The following is a 6,000-nucleotide window of genomic DNA, read 5'->3' as shown; positions in this document are numbered from 1 at the left end:
TGACTAAGGCAAAGGCACGAAAGCACCGGAATAAGAAGGCGCGACATGTCCAGTTTTAACATCAATAAATCATGACCGCATTCATTTAGCGATTACCGGAAAGAAATTAGGCCGCAGAGAACATTGGCAGTCTCTACACTTTACATTGTGTGCCACACGGTACAAGAATACGGAAAATCCATCTCCAACAATATGGACCCAGAAATGCAATGTGTGTCGCCAAAAACGGTTTAACAGTGTTAAAGTGTTTTAGACCTAACGGAGCCAGATTTTTGAATTAACTGATTAGGGATGACTAGATTGAAGAAAAAAATGCCTACTTAGTGGCCAAAATGCCTCAACACAGGTTCAGCACCATGGAGAGCTCCACAGTGGAGAAGCACAGCACACAGGTGAGCACAGTTTGAATCAGCCAATGAACTGTGGAGCAGCACACAGCTGAGCTGAGCTGTAATAACTACAGAAGAGGATTATGAACACCCTCTGGGGAGAGAGAGGAGAGGCTGCATGCCAACTCTGTGAGCGAGGCCTTACTAAATGGCCAGTCACACAGGGACGGGTATTCCCCTAGTGTGGTTAGTCCTTGGATGGAAGACCATCTAGTGCTGTGGTGTTGGAGGACCAGTAGGAGGTGTTGCTAGCTGGTCTCATGAATAATCTCCCCAATGCCCCATGGCAGAGACAATGAGTCTATCCTGTGAGTTAGCACCGTCCTTCGTATGAGACTTTAAACCCATGTCTGTGGCCATTAAAGATCCCATTGGCACTCTTTGCAAGAGTAGGGGTGTAACCCTGGTGCCCTGGGGGGGTGTAACCCCGGTGCCCTGGGGGGGTGTAACCCCGGTGCCCTGGAGGGGTCTAACCCCGGTGCCCTGGAGGGGTCTAACCCCGGTGCCCTGGAGGGGTCTAACCCCGGTGCCCTGGGGGGGTGTAACCCCGGTGCCCTGGCTAAATTCCCAAACAGGCCTTCCTTCCATCATGGCCACCTAATCATCCCTTGTTACTTAATAGATCCTTTTCACGGGGGCCATTTTGTGTCGAAAAGGCAGGGTAAACTAGGTGCAAGCAAAACACTAATGAGGGTTTCTAACTTCCATGATTGGAATTTGGAAACCCTCATTAGTGTGTTGCTTGCACCTGTGTTTACCCTGCCTTTTCGACAGAAAATGACCCACATGAAAAGGGTCTATTGGCACATTCAGTCCTCAACTCTCCACCGTGATAGCTGATGTGTGGTGAGTGTTCTGGTTCAAACTGGCTGCCATGCATCACCCATGTGTGTGCTACACATCGGTATTGGATGAGTAGAGTCCCCCAACCCGCACACACACCCTAATAATGCGCTTTGGGTGCCTTGAAAAGCGCTATATAAATCCAATCAATTATCTGCATTTGAAACAAGTAAAATTACCCCAGCACATTGGCAGAATCTTTAACTTTCTTTGTGAAAAGGCCAAATTTCAGACTCGGTACTAAATTACTTTTTAAGATTGACTATTTTTCAGCACTGACCCTGAAAAGGAAGATTATTCATAGGGACCTAGTTAATATTAAGCAGGCTCTGACACGGGGCCCCCAGCGTCCGCTCTGCTCCGATACCACCCTCTCCTATCGGCAGGGAGGTGGCCCTATTGAAATGAGAGGAGCAGCAGGCTGCAGGACAGAGCCATGACTTATTAATACTTGAAGGCCATTATTCCCTCAGGGGCCACCCATGCAAGGCAGTGATTCTAGAAAGAGGGGTCCGGGGGCCCCCAGGGGTCCTTGAGGGGGTTCCAGGGGGTCCCCAGCAGAAATAGAAATAATTTATTTTCACTATAGAATTCCAACCATAAGTACTGTACTGTAACACAATGACAGAATGTTTGTCTATTTCGTTCACCAAGTAACAGTTGTTGCTGCTGGACCAACATTTCTGTACGTGCCGGAAAACCCCGCCCCCGAACTAATTTGATTGGTCGCCGCAATTGCTTCTTCCTGGAAAACGTGCGGCAAGTGATTTTTTTTTGTTCAAGATTAGGGTTTGGGTGTGAAAAAAGTGCAGCCCAGGGTGTGCTTGGCCCTATGGCTTAAAGGAACACTCCGCCGATTATCAACCAGCTTTGTATCATTACAAAATCAGCAGTATCAGAGCTTAAAATTCACTTTGCAAAATGGGGGGGGGGGATTCCCCCCTTACGTTCTTCAGATAGGGGGGATTCATAGACTTTGGGGGGATGGATAGACTTTAGGGGGGATTTTCAGCCGATACGATAACCGGTAAATCTGCTTCTCCTGTCCAATAACAGATACGATAACCAATAATAATTTCACATTTTTGTATTTAAGAAAAGTTGTTCTTAACCTGTAGTTTAAGCACACCTGGGGTATCATAATAATATGATATGAGTGTTTTAGTAAAGTGTACCACTCGATACAAAAAAATAAAGGGCTCTATTCTGCCCCTGGCCTTAAATTTGCGTTTATGGCTGGGCGCGGCGCTATTAGTGGGCGTGGTCACGCGCATTCCCTAATTTTTCCTTGATGCTAAAGCCAGATTGCGCGGCTCCTGCCCTGTCTGGCAGGACCCTGGTGTTGGGGTCATTAGGCTGATTGGGTGCACCTGGGCCCAGTGCACTCTGGGCTTCAGAAGACCTTCAGACTATTCAGTCTCTCCCCCTCCTCACTGATGTACCTTTTATTCTGTTTGTTTGTTTAATATGATTTGGTTTGTGTTTTCTAGTTATTTTCCCTTAGTTTTAGTTAATAATTTTTTTGTTTTAACTTTTACGTTGGTATCTGACTCCCCTCATATGTTAACCCAAGCAAGTAACAAATGAGAGGAGTCAGTCATACAAACTACATTAAACAATGACCAGAGGAATAGGTGCATCAGTGAGGAGGGACTGAATGGTCTAAAGGTCTTTTTTAAGCCCAATGAGTTCACCGGGACCAGGTGCACCCTAATCAGCCTAACAACCCAAATACCAGGCTCCTGCAAGACATGCAAGGAGAGTTGGAGAATCGTCACAAAAACTCAAATCTTATCAGATGGGGGGACCCATGGAACAAAATTGAATATGATCTAATTTGTGTCAATTTAGGGATCATTGACATGAAAATGTTTGAGAACCACTGCTGTAGGTCTTCAGATGTGGTCGAGAGTTCTATAGAAGTCTATTGGCCTACCCTGCACTGCGTAATAATGATGAGTCAGACAGACAGACAGACAGACAGACAGACAGACAGACAGACAGACAGACAGACAGACAGACTTCTCAACAGCCAGCTTGACTTGGAGCCCCTGAAATTGATTCATAAATGAATATTGTCTTCCAGCTCCAGAGAGGCAGGGGCCGAATTGGTGAGAGAGAATTTCCATGATATTATTCTAATAGAAATGGAGGATCATCCGTTTCCATATCGTCGCACCGCCATGTCAAGAATCTCTCTGTCACAGAGACGCTTGAGATGCCGCCGCACTCCGCACACAGAATGTGTTACCTCACTGATTGACTGGAGGACTATCTTCAACTTTTCACTCTTTGTCGGCTGAAGTTGCCATCTGTGAATTTACTGATTACACATTTTTGGTCTGGGAGAACCCTTCACATGCATGTCGCTGCTACACATTGTTGGCAATGAGCTAAAAAGTAGGTCGAAAACTAGTTTTGCAGGTATTTTGAGTGATTTAGTATACTTTCATCTTGGTCAATAATTATTTCCATAAAACAAAAGGGAAAGTATTTTTTTTTTTTATCATTTTTGTGGGATGGCACTGTAGAAAATTGATTGTTGTGGAATGTTTAATGCCATTTTCCCACTTTTAGACACACAACACATAAATACTCATAACTTTTGATCTGAGAGAGCTATCTCATTCATTCAAAAATTTATATGGGCGTATCTCGCTCTGTTCCTTCTGTGGCCTGCATTGTGTAACATCCCCCACAGCTGGGAATCAAACTCAGAACCTCCGGCATGGGAGGTGGACACTCTAGCAAGGAGGCTAAAAACCTTGGCATCTAGTGTCTGTTGCTATAGAGCATCTCTTGAGGTCTTACTTCCTGCTTTTTTTCATCCTTCTTTCCCTACTTCCTTGCAATTGACTTTGTGCGACGCTGGGTGGGATTTGCTATTACTTTACAGTATGGCAAAAACAAACAAAAAAAGTTTGACTTTGCAAACTGTACACCTTTATTCCAGTTCTATATTCTAACTTGACATTTGGCTGTTCCAATTTGTCACAAAATGCTTTGGGAGTCAGCACATGCAAAAAAAATTCTCATTGGTCCAAAAAAGTAGGTAAATTCATTGTGAGCCGATTCTTTAGAAATAAACTCACCAGGGTGTCTGAAAAGTTTCTAAATCGAGCGACAAAGTTGCCAAGTTGGCAACAACAGTGGCTGTTACAGTATAGCAGCTCTTCTTCTGGCTCTTGGAAGCAAATGCACCTGGAGTCGAGAGTGGGGAGGGGGGGGGGGGATGGGGGGCTGGGACAAGTAGCAACAGTCTGTGTGTAACCCACGTTGTGTTGTCCCTGCAGAATCAAACTCGGAACCTCTGGCATGGGAGGCGGACAGACTCTAGTGTGTGCACCTCATGAAGATGGCTGAACCCATGTTCAGCCATCTTCTTCTTCTTCTGTGGTGTTTGATGGCAGTTGGCATTTGCATTACTGCTTCCTTTTGGATTTATCCATCTGATTGGTTCCTCCATCCCCAGTCCGTAAGCTCTCCTCTCTTCCGCCCCTCCACTCGTTTTCAGATCTTATCGAGCCATCTAGAACTGTACATCTAGTGATTTATGACCTCATCCCTGTCTGTGACATCATCAGTGATTTGTGACATCATCTGCCACATCATCTGCTGTGTCTTGTGTCTGTTTGTTTTTACAGAGACACATTTCCATTAAAAAAGGGGGAGGTCAACCCACACTGGATCAACAATTTTGGAGGCGATCGGAGCAACGGCACATCTTGCAACTCCGGACAGACACACACACGGACAGATATGCCTCCAATTATAGCAGTAGGATTCCAAGACAATTAAACTTAGATCCTAGAGAGGCAAAGTGAACGTCACTTCCTGCTTCAGCACTGTACCAGGGATTTTCATCCGCCATTTATTTTCCCATAGACATTTTGTAAAATGCTTCTAAAAATTGTTTTACTTGGTCACACCAAACAGTTCAGATATATTTAGAATCGGGAGAGACCATAGAACATTTCACTCAGACCAAAACAAAAAATATATATTTTCTTTAAATCCAGTTTTTTACATTTTGGTCCGAATTTTGAATTACAGGATAGGTGGCAATGTCTGCTTCTCAGCTCTGTGTGTGTGTGTGTGTGTGTGTGTGTGTGTGTGTGTGTGTGTGTGTGTGTGTGTGTGTGTGCGTGTGCGTGTGTGCGCGCGCGCGTGTGTGTGTACTCGTATAGCCTAGTTATCTTAGTGAAGACCAATGAGTTTTATACCTTGGAAGTGAGGACATTTTAAGAAAGTGAGGACATTTTGGGTTTAGGTTATGCTTGGTTCACACCAAAAGCATCTCAAAAGCAACGCGTCATGGAAGCATCGAGCAGCGTCGAGCATTAGCCTTGACATTCACACCAGCAGCACTTGTTTTGCTCCACGCCTCGCTCTGTTTTGCCCCACGCTGCCCTGCCCCTGCTCACAACTTGCATTGACTTCATGCCTGGCTGCCCACGTTCTGCTCGCATGAAGAATAGACCAGACACCAAAACTATCGCTCCAGCACATGTGCAGTGTCGCTTCAGTGTCACGTGGCGAGGCAACGTGATCGCTCTCGCCTGTTAACAAGGATGCTGAAATCAAACTGCCTCAGCGTAGCGTGTTTGGGCTGTTAGGGTTAGGCAGCAAACACACTGGATCAAAAAGCAACACTGCGTGTTAGTTCAGCTCGAGCTGAAGCCTGGCCGTTCACACCAGACGCTCTCTGTTTTTATCCGAGCTGGACACAACTTGTCCTGACTTCCTGCCTGGCTTCGCTGCAGAGCGC

The sequence above is a fragment of the Poromitra crassiceps genome, assembly GCF_964638095.1.
Source record: "Poromitra crassiceps genome assembly, chromosome: 3".
NCBI classification, from domain to species: Eukaryota; Metazoa; Chordata; class Actinopteri; order Beryciformes; family Melamphaidae; genus Poromitra; species Poromitra crassiceps.
This window is presented reverse-complemented; position numbering follows the sequence as displayed.